The sequence below is a fragment of the Struthio camelus genome, chromosome 5 (genome assembly GCF_040807025.1).
Source record: "Struthio camelus isolate bStrCam1 chromosome 5, bStrCam1.hap1, whole genome shotgun sequence".
In the NCBI taxonomy this organism is placed as follows: Eukaryota; Metazoa; Chordata; class Aves; order Struthioniformes; family Struthionidae; genus Struthio; species Struthio camelus.
Genome location: NC_090946.1, coordinates 62,715,852 through 62,728,967, shown reverse-complemented (window position 1 = coordinate 62,728,967; position 13,116 = coordinate 62,715,852). Strand labels below are relative to the sequence as shown.

Sequence of the window (13,116 nt, the reverse complement as noted above, 5' to 3'; positions counted from 1 at the left end):
TGCTTGTGAAAACAGTACTCGGTTAACTGTGAGGGAAAAGAAGTAGAGGAGAAAAGCAAACAGACTAAAAAGGGCTAATATACTATTTACATTTCAAAATTCTACAGTATCATTTTAGAATTGTCCTGCCATCTAGTTAAATTTTAAAAAAAAAGGAAGGTATTAAATAATTAAGCTGAAAAATCAGAAGGAAATAGTTTCCTAAGTGATCCTTTGCCACTCAAATTCTCTCAGAAAGCTCTCTTTTAGATTTTACTTGCGAATTGTGTCCTTGCACGTGTGTATGTGCATGTTCAGCATTCTGAATACACAATACCAAATGCATATATAAGAAATTTTGGTAGGGCACAACATGGATAAAGCAATGAAAGTGACCTTACTGTCAGATGCTCTACTACAGAGGCTTAGGCATCTCTAGGCAATGATAGGGGACTTGGCTCTGCCTGTGGCATTCAAAGTAAACATTTTAAAAAGAGAGATGTCCATTGTGCTGCTTTATTGCCTAAGCATTTTCAAAGCTATAATAGTAGACACTTTTTCTCTCTGAGTAAAGATTGTTATTCTGTTGCACAACACTGCAAAAGAAAAAGCTTGTGAAATTAATTTTGTCAAACAGTGAAAGTAATTTCTCAAATGAAAAAAGACTTCTACTGGCAAGATGCATTTTACAATTTACGGCTAAACTGCAGCAAGAAGAAGCTCTTCGCTGAGCAGTATGGCAGAGGGCCAGAATGAGCTATTTCAGAAATCACTGTTGGGCTTATACCAATTTGATACACAGAATTTAGCAACAGTCCGGAATGACGCTGTGTGTATGTACATATATGTTCATGTTCTGCTAAATTTTAACAGTCTCTAACTGTATACTCATCTTCAGCATGAGGCAACTTGCTTTTAGATTGCTAAATTTGTTTTAAAGAGAGAGAAATGTATCAGACTGGATAACAGAACATTTTATTTCTTTTCATTTACTTACTATTTTGTGTTTGAAATTAATTTTCTATAGTTGTTCAAATTACAAAATGTCTCAGATGAAATCTCTGAAAACATTAAAGCAAGAATGAAAATTTTATGAGGAATATACTGGAGAGGTAATGGTGAGCCTTATTTTATTTTCCACTTCTAGATTCTCTGGTTTAATGAATAACGTGGGGGCTAACAGTAGTGCATCAGTACAGCACAATGCAATATGTATGTAGAATATTAACATATCAAATTGGAGTCCTCCAACCTTCTGATTCACAGTAAATGTTTCAGATATTGAAGTCATAAAGCTTCAGATTTTTTTAAGATACTTACAATTTATTATGAAACAAACAGCAACTTTTCAACTGATATGGCTTAAGAAAGAATGTTTAGTCTAAGAGAGTTTGCAGCTAACTCCAAACCTAAGTGGTTAAAGATAGGAGTAAGACAAATCTAGATCAGTCACTGGGGTGGCCCATGAAACAAGACAAACAAGCTTGCTAAATGGGGTACGTTCAGCTTGATGCAAATCTTTCAATGACACTGGAAGCACCACCTAGGAGAAAAGCTTCCTAGGTCACAAATAAAATTATAAGGTAATACAAAGAATATTTCTTCATTTAGAGACATTTCACATCATTTCAACTAAGATTTCAGGCATAAAACAGCTCACTAAAACCATCTCACCAAAATTCATAAAGTGTTACCCAAATCTGATGCCTAGTCTACACATAGGTTTTATAACAATATAACTATGTAAACTGTGTCCATGACAAACACCTATGCTGCTACAACCTAATGTGGATGTAGTTCTAATCATTTAAATATGACTTCTATCTGTATAGCTTGTTTTCACATACACACAGGAAGAAACTACTAATGTAAGCATATATACGTTAGTATAACTAGAGACACACTAACAGGGTTGTATCACCTTCAGTTACAGCTAAATGACATCACTTTGGGGTATTCAAATTATTACATAAGAGGAGTTCCTGTGAAATTAGCTTGTCAGTAAGAGAGAAAAGGACTGAGTCTAGAATCAAATGAATTTAGAAAGTAGTCTTTCATCTGTGAAGTTCTGTGTAGTAAGCACAGGTAGATTTGCTACAGATGCTTTCTATCAACTTTGGGAGAAATCCCTCTTGGGAGCACCTCAGTTTTTTGCTCAATTTAGAAACTTCCAATAGAATGAAGAAAAATATATGTTTTTCTTCTGGTTTTCTTCTACCAAAAAAAAAAAAAAAACAGATAATTCTTTAATGAAAATTAATGACACAATAGCACAGCATGCTTTGAAGGACCTGAAGGAGAATTTCGTGGTTACATATAAATTCATAATTAGCTGTATACGTAACACATACATAGATTATATATACTATACATAAGGAATGCATTTCTTCAGAACTGTGTATAAAAACTCTTGTTCAGTTAGTAAAGTTTCTGTTGGTTTAAAGGAATATATATTTCTTCTTGTGCTCCTTAACAGTGGCATTGTGAATGCCATACACATTTGAGAACAGTTCTATTACTATTTTTCTTTTTCTTTGCAGGAAAAGTATATAGCAAATCTCAGGAGAAAGAAATGTTTGTAATTCTGAACAAACAAGCCTGTCGCTGGTGATTCTACGACTGCAGTTTGACCACAGTTTAGTCCTTTATGACCTCTCTGCAGACCGCGATGTGGACATTGCTGATGGCTCCCAGAAGCGCTCGGCCACGCACAGCGAGTGCTGTGTCCTTTCTCCTTTTCCCCGTTACACACCTTGGCCAACTCTTACAGAACTGTTCAGTGTGGTGACAGCTACTTACATGACTATGTGGTGTAGGACAGAACCTACTGTTAAGAAAAGATTTTCTTATTAGTTTAACTTTCCCTATTAGTTTCGATCAAGCAGTAGCAAGAGCTGCCAGTAGGAACTGGAGGTGACACTGCTGTAGAGCTCACACTGATTCCAGTTCTGAAAAGGTGCTGATGATGCCTTCCCTTCACAGCTCTGGCCTTTCCAGCTTTCAATGGGCCATGTAGTATCTCTGTACAGTTTATAATATTTACTGTGAGAGAAGAGTCTACCATCAGCCTGCCTAGATGGTGCCGAACATGGAAGCGACCGTACCTGATGGTTAATGGCTAATGAATCAGCAGGATGAAAGTATGAACTCTTTTGCCCTATTCCTGTAATTATCCCTCAAGATCCCTGATGTTAAACAAATTTTGTCTGAATAGAATATTTTGGGATGAACTCAGTCACAGTGAGCATGTTTTCAGGAATTGACTGATTTAATATCTATATGATTTTGTATTTTGCAGATAATTAAATTACACATGACAACTCAGAGACAATAAGGTACTCAAACCAAAGAGCAGAACTCCTTCCCCTCCATTCAAATGGTTTCACTGATACTTTCACAAATAAATGACAATAAAAGGAACTAAATGTCCTCTTCTATAATCTCTGGCTTAAGATCTGTCCGAGTTTGTAAAATCATACTGCAGAGCGTGACAAGAATGTCTATAGATTATTGTCCCAGCTACATTTCAAACTTATTCTTTCTCTTTGATTTTTTGTGACTGCAGTCATTAACCTATATCTGTCACAGAAAATTACAATGTTAATTTACCAGGTGAATAGCTAGCCAGTGATTAATAATGATGAAAGTGGCCTTCTGACTTGAAAGTCATACCAGAATATTTTTGATGACCTTTAATACTCTGCTTCATGAGGGCTAGATCCTGCAAAACAACGATCAGCTCGTGTCAGAGGCAAGTCACCTTTCACTTGGGGCCAAAATAAGATCATCACTTTGCAAGACCCAACCTACAAATGATCTGATCCTGTACATCAAAAGCTTATTAAGTTTTGTTAACAAGGACCAAGGAATCAGTTTCAGTGATGGCATACCTTTGAATAATCAACAATTCTAGTGGCTGCGTGATTTTATAAATGCACCCTCACTTTAAGTTAGGCTAGAGAAGGTTTCTTTTAAAATAAATATATTCATTAATAAAGCAGTCACAGCTTAAAGTAAAATATATAGGACATTGTTCCTAGGTAGAGCTGAGAGCCTAAGATTTGTTTTTTAAAAGAGATATTTTACAGATCTCTTTATGCATCATTAAGTTTTCAGGAATGCTGAACAGAACATGATGGATTTGTTTTAAAATGTTGCTCGTATTTAGTTTTGATTCAGTTCAAAGGGATATGCCAGAAGAGGGAATCGAAAAGGAAAAAAAGACTGTTAGCTGTGCAAACCACCAGTAAGAAAGGAAAGGTATAATCAGGTTCTAACAATGTACACAAGTGGCTGAAAATATCAGATTAAATTGTACTATTCCTGGGACACATTGTTTGATGTGACTAGAATATAATTTGTTAAGCAGAGAATAGTTTTTATTTCAAATGCTTGTTTCCTGGGTATTACCTATGGATTAAGGTTTGGTCTTACTTTGAATAAATGAATAAAACATCTTTGTCAATAAATATATGTTAATGACTATTTTTGTGGTTATTTTTCTTTTTAAAAAAAGTCAGTTACTTGAAAGGAGTAGGTTATACATAACTCCAGGGAACTAAAGCTCGTATCTTTAGTGTATGTTAAACTAGCCTTCTTCGCAATAATAACTGTATAATATACTTTTCTATTTTTTTAAAGACAAAATACAAATATTTATTTTATAAGAAGAAAAGAAAATGCAATTTTTAAACCTTTGGGTTAAGTTCCAGTTTGTTTGGTTTCTTGAGGAAATAAATAAATTACATTGACAGAAGGGCTCCTGAAAAGATTGCCGGGGGAGGGGGAGGAAACACCTAAAAACGTCATATTACCAAGCGCTAAGGTAATCAACTACAATCTGGGAAATGTCAAACAATGGTATTCACCTACCCAAAAATATTGCTGATCAAGTCCTCAGCTGCCATTTACAATCACTAACTAAAACATAGAGTATAGCTGTGGATATAAACAAGAGACAAATTAGTATTGGGAAGCTGGGTTTAATAATCCCCTAAAAGAGACCATCTGTTTATAGAGACCCCCTTCTCCTTGATCTCTGACATGTATTCCTAATACAGACACAGCTGGATTTTTTTTTCTACATTTTTTAAACACCCTGCTACTATAAAGTCTACTTATAGTGTATCTGGTCTGAGTGTTTGTCTCAAGTTTCAGTTATTATGTAAGCACTCAGGGGCAATAAAATTCCACATACAGTCAGCCAGCTTTAGAGTAAGTATTAAACCATCAGACAAACATAAATGCACTTCTTTTATTGTTGATGTTCAATAGCACTGGATAATGTATATTTTTCTGTTTTTTGCAAATATTAATCATATTGTCAGTGTTTCCTGGAATAGCTATCTGCAACTAGAGTTCAAGTTCTCAATGCACATCTGGACTACAGTTCATTTTTCTTGTTTTCCTGTTTAAATTGCTTAGGAATCGCATTGTCTGTAATGGACATGACATTGACAACCTGGTGAGCCAGGTCATTCGCAGGTATAAAAAAGCAAAGCAATTCATAGCCTCTGTTTCCAATCTATTATGGTTAAGAAAAGGGGAAAAAAATCACAAACGACTATACGCTTCTCACAGATAGAGGTCACTACTGGACTGGATTTGAATCAGTCTGGTAGAAGCCTCAGAGTTGTATACGAAAGTAATCTAGTGAAAAATGAACTCATTTTAAGATTAAAGAGGTAAGAGAAATGACTAAGAAATAAAGCTCTCACCTTCCTGGAAACAATATTATCTTAAGTATGCCTTCTTTCTAGCCCTTTAAATAGAAACTGCAGTACAGGAAAAGCTTGATAGTGATGCTTGTTTGAACTCCCTTTTGTTTTCTTGACTTGGTAAAACTATGACTATCCTTCATTTCTTCGGGAAGAGTAGGGAAGTCAATCCTAATGACATCCTACACTTTAGATACTGCTATTTTAAGCAGTTAAAGACAAGCACATTCTTGATTCTCGATGGAAACCATCGCCTGTGTAATGCAGATTCCAACTGGGAGAGTGTAAGGTTGTGTAAAGGAGATATGTTCATGTCCTAAATCAAACTATCCAGCAGGCCAAGATATCAGTGACTTGCAACAGTGGCTCAAATTAGATCCAGACTCTCAAAGCCAAACGCAGATAACATCACCTTATACAAAATATAGAGTGCATGTATGTATGAGGAGCGAATATTTTAAGAATGCTGGGTGCATTCCAGCACCATGTCTTCTTGTTACAACCTTGGACTTTGGAAAACACCAATGACTAGTCTAGTCACAGGTAGTTTTACAGACACATTATTTACACAGTGATTTGACTTGCTTCACATACAGTATTCCAGGCCTGCACTTCCTTACTTTTAACTGCTTAGCTACCATATCAGGATAGAGAACAGCAGTTTAAATACCATATCTCCTACAAATGATAATGATGTTTGAAATTTTTCCTCTTGCACCATTTTCAGGAACAATATCATCTTTACATTTTAACATCACTTTTCACTCTTAGGAATGGTGACTTTCAAATAACATCAGCTACATCTTTTTGGTGATGCAAAGATTATGTCTCAGTGCTTACACTGTATACATTGACTCTTAAGGAAGAAAGGAAAGATAGGTAGGTAGAGGTATAAGCACAGTACCTTTAAAATGATTTGAAAAAATGCCAGGATGGATTTTCCCCTTTCCAAATATATGTATTTTTGAGCCAATGGATTTCCTCTGAAACTGCAATTATATAAGAGTGCTCTTGGAGAAAGACCACGTCAGTGAATGAAGCAATGAATGAACTCCAGGGAAGGGGTTTATTTTTATTTATTTATTTATTTTTTACCTGAGTAGGGATCGACCTCAACCTCTAATTTGGTTTTATTTTCCTTGTTAGCACTGAGAAGTTAGATGCAGTAAATAAACCTCTTTTTAACACATACCCTCTCTTTCTGTGTGCCTGTGTGCATGTCTGTGTGTGAGAGAGAGGTTTGACTTGTTCTGCTATGTTTTTCTGCTTCTCATGCACAGAACCTCTCCCTTTCTGTTCAGCTGAGCTCTGCATTGCAAGAAGCAGCATCTTAAGAAATCTAATCAGTACAGTCCACACACAGTATAGGAATTTACACGGATTTCTGCCTTGGATTTATTAGCTATTGTAAGCCTTAAAACAGATTTCGTCCATTAAAATTAATTAAAAGCTCCTGTTGACTGATACCCACTCCGAAAAGAAGGTAACAGCTTCTCTCTTACTTTGCTGCTGATCTTCTTTTTAACTGTTATGGGGTTTTATCTCCTGCTGTAGAGGGGTCTTTTCAGCTGTTTGACTTCTTTTTCGGGTTTTTTTTTTTTTTTTGGCTCCTTCTTCCCCTCCCCCTCTCTCCGTTATTTATTATTTTTTTACCAAGGACCACTATCTAATTCTGCAGGTCTATGAGGGGCTCCTTTGTATTCAGAAGTCCTGAACCAATTCCCTTTACCTCGCCCCCACCCATTCTCCGACCAGCCCCCGCTCCTGAGGCTGCCGATCAGATCTGATGAATTCTGTCGTTCACACTTCCCTGCTCTCCCCTGCCTTTAGATTTCTTAACGCACGCCAGCGCGGGGCCAAACCTACTTTCTCTTTCGAGCAAGGCTCATCTTTTAAAGTTCCTGTTTCTCAAAATCACTGCCCCGAAAATAGTAATAATACTGAGGGTAAGGCTAGCGCACGCACTCTGCCGAGACTGCCGCTGCAGGAGCAGTGCCCGGCTCTCCCTGGCGAGCCCGGCGCCCAGCGCCCCGCCACGGGCTCGGGCGCCCCGCGGGGGGGCCGGTGTCGGCACCCGCCTCTCGGCCCTGGGCTTGCGGCGACCGGGGCCCCCTGTGCCCCGCTGCAGCTGCCAGCTCTCCCAGCATCCAGGCTGGCGTAAAATAACAGGGAGACCCTCTTAACACTTGCCGCCGACCATTCATAAATCCGTGCGTGTGTGTGCCTGGTGCCCCACACCCGCTGACACAGGTCTCTAATGAGGCGGGTGCGATATTTCTGACACAGAACCTGATCCTGGCTGGTCAACTTTGCCTTCTCGCAGAAGGCAAAGGCCGCTGGGGCTTTAAACCGCCCGGGGACTAGAATTACCAGGAAGGAAAAGAGAAAGAAATGAAATCCCGACTGTACCTGGCGGTGTCTGGGAATCCCTCGCCGGCACCGATCATAATCCCCCTCCGCGCCTCTTGCCCCCCACACCAAAACTTTTCCGCCGCCGCCGCTCCTCGGTGGTGGCCGCCGCCCGCCGCGCAGCGCGGGCGCCCAGCGCCGCTCCCGGCCGGCCCCGCGGGCCCGCTCCCCGCCGGCCGCCGCCGGCCGCCGCCGCCGCTGCCGCTCCGGAGCGACCCCCGCGCCTCCCTCCCTTACGAGGCAGCGGCATCGTCCTCCCCCCTTCTCCGCCACCTCCTCCTCCGGCGCGCAGCCCGCGACTCTGGCATCCCCAACGCACTTTCTCTCCTCGATCCGCTCGCTCTCTTCCCCCCGCCGCTCCTCCTTCTCCAGTAAAAAATAAATGAGAAGGGACGGCGGGTATGCCTGGTCTTTTTTTCTCTTTCTTTCTTTTTTTTTTTTCTCTCTCTGTCCTCTGGAGTTGGTGAGAGGATCACATGAGGAGCAGGCACAGAGAACCAGGACCCTCAGAAGTCGGAGGAGGCATCGGACACATATATGTGAGTATATATGTGTGAGCGTGTGTCAGTCTCTTCAAGTCCTGCGCCTGCCTTCAGCCGGGATTGCAGGCTGATCTTAGCAGTAATGATGCCTCAGATCTGACTATTCCCTGCTAATGTAAGTCGTGCCTTTTTTTTCTCCCTGCCTGACACCCCAGGGAGATGTTTACAGTAATGAATTCAGTTGATAGCCATCTCTCTCCCTCTCTGTCCTGGAGTCCCTCCCACATTTCTAGTTTAAAGAATGCTTGGAAGGCAGGGCTGCAACCTAAGGCTTTCCAAGAGGCAAAGTCAGGCTAGGCTTTCTTTTTTTCTTTCTGCCCCCTCGCTTAACCCATTCCTTGCTGAGAGAGTTTAGTGAGCTCCGTCTCCCTGGACTCGCCCCTTGCGTCCCCGCTCGCGGCGAGGGCGCCTGTGCGGGGCGGCGCCCGGGATACCCCCCCCCCCCCCGCCGTGGGGGTGCGCAGCCCGGGATACCCCCCCCCGGCCGTGGGGGTGCGCAGCCCAAGTCACCCGCGCCTGGCCGGGGCTGCGCAGCGCGGACACCAGCCCGCGACGCCGCCGAGCCCCTCTGGCCGGGGCTGCGCGAAGGGAGGGCACAGGGCTGCGGCCGGGGCGCGCTCTCGCCGCCCTTCACGGCGGGCTACGTCGGCCCCACTGCTCCGGGGGCTCTCGGGGGTGTCAGAAGGGAAGGCGAAGAGCGAGCTGAAAGGGCAGCAAGTCCCCGAGCTGCGGTCCAAGGCGGGAGATGCCCCTGCCTGCAAGAATTACAGCCGCGCTCTCCACCAACATGGCGTTATTTCATGGGCAGCCACCGACGCGCCCGCCCCCCCCCCCCCGCTCCTCCCCCCCTTCTCCCTCTTTCTCTCCTGCGAACTTTTAGGTAGGCGGTAGCAGCACGAAATAAATGTAACATAGAATAAAAGAAAGTCTAACCCTCAAGGAAGAGACGGACCTCCTTTAATATTCTATCTGGTTTCCATGATCAGACAGAAAGACTTTAAAACTGCTGGAAAAGCCACCTTTTTGCCCCAGAGCGCTAACAAGTCATCCTCCCCCCTCCTCATGCTCCCCCTCCTGCAGCACCTTCTGTTTGTGTGTGTGCATCCTGGGTTGTCTGCGCTTGTTTCGGGGTAACCCTTCCCCCGCCGACCAGCTCCCTCGTAAGCTCTTGCCTTGTCCTGACAAGTCCCGGTAAAGACAGGACTACTTAATTCCGAGGATCAGTTGAGTGATAGGACAGAGTCGTCAAGCTAGGACGTGGGGTGTGCAGAGATGAAAAAACTCCTCTATTATTAAAGAAAATGCACAATACGGCTTTTGCTTCAAGTTAAGAGAGGGGATGGGGAGGGATGGAGGAGAGAAGAGGCGAGCTGATCAATGCCATGTGTCGAGGAACTAGAAAAGGCAACTGAAATGCCTCGGGGTTTGCTTCCCCCTCACCCTTGGCTGCACACTAGCTTGGATTTTCTGCTCAGCAAAAGCTGAATCACTCGCCATTGTCCCGCACCTCCTTCGCCATTCACTTGGGGAGGGCTAAATTATTCACGACTTCAAAGGCTAAGCCGTGCCGAGGAACCTAGGCGCGGAGCCCGGTGCGAGGGTCAGCCCGGCGGTGTGTGTGCCCGGCGCAGGCTCTCTGCGCTCCTGCGGCCGCCCGGCGGGCCCCGGCCGCCCCCCCCCCCCCCCCCCCGCGGCCGTGTCCTCCAAGGGGGCTTAGGAGAGAGTCGGGTTATTTATAGCTCACTCAAATACCCAGAGCCGAGCCGCGCTGCCTGCCCGCTAGGAGCAGAGGCTGCCCCGGCTCGGTGCCGCGCAGCACCTTTCGCCTACGCGGATGCGCGAAGCAACGGCAGGGGAGCGCAAGTAGCCTGGCGTTTCTCGGGGGACTTGGCGAGGAGATGACGGTGAGACCGACCCTCCGCTCTCCCCCGAGACTGTTGCCTCGCGGGGCCGGGGTCTGCTCCAACAGCCCCGGGACGGAGGGGAGGCCGTCGCGCTCCGCGCGCTCGGCCGGCCCGGGGAGGAGCGGGTCTGGACGGCGCCGGCCCTCGGGGGCAGCCAGCCGCCCCGGCGGGGACGGGGCACCTCCGAGTGCGACTCTCCGCCCGCAGATCCCAGCCGGTCCCGAGGCAGGAAAGGGGCAGGAGTCTTGTAGGGTCCAAAGGCTGCTTTGTGTGTGCGTGTATGTTTAAAGATCTGTCTTCTTCTGTTGTTTCTCTTTTTCTATTTTTTTCCCTGGAATACTTTTCAAAGCACCTCCTTGCACATGATTTATCTCTCTTTCCTGAAACTGATGGACAACCGGTGCATTTTCTCCTGACAAATTCCCCCTTCTAAACCTTCATCATCCTCTCTCCACTCATCCCTTTTTTCTCCTCGTTGCCGGTATTAGTAACCTGTCGAAAACACATAAGATAAAGCAGATCGTGGCCGATCACAGACTTTTCTGCCCCCCCCCCCCCCGCCCCTCCCAAGTCGCTGAGTAAAGTGGGAACGGGTAAAAACTTCTGCAAGGCTGCAGGCTGTTGCCATGCCCCATAGCCTCAGAGAGGTTAGGGGGACTTTGGTCGGTTCTGCTCTCTGCCTGTGACCCTTTATTCAGCCAGCGCATCAAATTAGAGAAAGAGGCTTAGGATATGCTTTTGGTCAAATAAGATCGTGCCAATCGAACAGTGACTTAACTAGCCATTACCTGCTTCTGCTGAGGTAGGTCCTCCTTGGTAGATCACCCAAAGCCCACCGGGTCAGGCAGGTTGAAAGGGGAGAAGGTAGCAGAACAGCTGGGCTCCGGCATGGTATTGTTTTAAGGCTCACCAGCAAGGTCTCTTTTTTCCATAGCTGCCAATGGTCACCATCACCCAAGGTTTCTCTCAAGGAAAAGAGGAAGGAAATTTACTTTCCAAGCTGCTGTCCAGCTGCTCATTTAGCCCTGACAACCCACTGAAGACACTGAAGAACGCCCAGCTAAAGTGGTTAAACGTCTGGTAATTTCCTTTCTTCTCTTCCCCTGGCGACTCCGGCGCAATGCCACAGAGCGATCTTATCGATGTGTGATCGTTATTCACTGGTGACAACCAGAGATGCAGAGCTCCTGAGTGAGGGTGACAGATTTCAAACGTGTGGCTGCAGCGCACTCAGCCTTAGACATATTCTTCCTCAAACTTTGCCTAGCAAGCAAGTCAGCGGCTTAACCCTTTGCAGTCCTTTCTGTTGCACGAATGGACACTGATACCTCAGCTTGTGTGGGAGTGCTCATCTGAGAGCAACCACAACGTGCAGGGTTGTTTGGCTGAGGACTTTTTATTGCCTCTCAATTTCTATTCTTGGCTATTTTCAATTGAAACAAATCAGAAGCATGAACTCTGGGGAACAGTTGGAGAAGTGAATATTTCTTCTCTGTAGTTAGTGCCTGGAAAAATCCCCACGGCAAGGGAAATCTCTTGGGACTCACCTGTGGTCCCTACTTTGTCACAGAGTCTGGTATGCAAGCTGTCATACCCAGCGCATGAGTATCTATCGCACATGCATATACAGAGCTTCTGCACTTTCCTCAGTGTGATGCAGCTGAAAGTACAGCTCTGAAAGTGTTATTTCACTCAGACCTTCAAATTCAACTCGTTTAGGGGTTATTAATAACAACAGAGAAAGGAGCAAGCGAGAAAGAAATGTACTGCCCTGGGGGAAAAAAAAAAAAAGGAAGTATTTTTCACAGATGCACTTCATAGTCAAAAGAAATACTTACCACCAGCAAACTCCAGCATGTCAGAACATGTTTCCTCCAAAGCAGAAAAGAGCCTTAAAATGAGAAAGCAAGCATGTGCAATTCAAAAATGAAATGAAGTGCACGAAACCTTTCCGAACTCAATACCACCTCTCGGAGTCTGATGGCAAGACAATGCTGTCAGCACTTGTAACACGAAGATGTAGAGAGGGAAACAACGATATTAACAAACTCCATTGGTTTTCTATTATTCATTTACATATATTTTCCAGTAAATTATGGTATTTCTGGTCCATTCTCTGCACCCATGAAGGAGGGAGGACCTCTAACCGCAGGCCTGGACGTGGGCTGGTCTGCAGGGAGTTCCTTCCAGAGCCCCAGCCTTGTAATGGTCACACAACAGAAAGGACAGAGGTAGCTCAGTGCATATGAAGGGGATCTGATTTCTCTCCACATTAAAGGTGTAAGATAAGACTGGACAAAGAAGAAGAATCATATAATAAGCAAATGGTCAGAAAACATTACTTGCCTCCCTCTTACTTTTCTAAGTTTCTGAACTGAAACAGATAAACCTCTGAGGAACCCTCCTCCCCCTTCCCCCCCTCCCCCCCCCAAAAAAAAGGGAACCCTTTATGTGTCACATATATTCTTGTCCTATTTATAGTAACCGGTGACGTAAGTGGAGAGGGTGATTAGGCCTGATCGATTTAGGTTGCGCAGTCATGATTACGGTTTCCATTGCCCGGCT

General features: G+C 44.4%; 1 protein-coding gene across 10 annotated transcripts in view; it reads right to left on the bottom strand.

Annotated features, from left to right (window-relative positions):
• The window catches only part of FLRT2 (fibronectin leucine rich transmembrane protein 2), a 61,548-nt gene extending 49,751 nt beyond the window's left edge, over positions 1 to 11,797 (bottom strand). The window contains exons 1-2 of one of the 10 annotated variants that reach the window (XR_011141601.1): positions 8,425 to 8,786; positions 4,852 to 4,917 (exon numbers count right to left, since the gene is read on the bottom strand). The gene's annotated coding sequence lies outside the window, so the exon portion shown is untranslated. Of the gene's footprint in view, positions 1 to 4,851; positions 4,918 to 8,105; positions 8,248 to 8,424; positions 9,055 to 10,924; positions 11,044 to 11,339 lie in introns of those variants that run through there. The other 9 variants (XM_068946728.1, XR_011141600.1, XM_068946727.1 and 6 more) reach the window with 9 other exon arrangements.
• Positions 11,798 to 13,116: the final 1,319 nt, after the last annotated feature.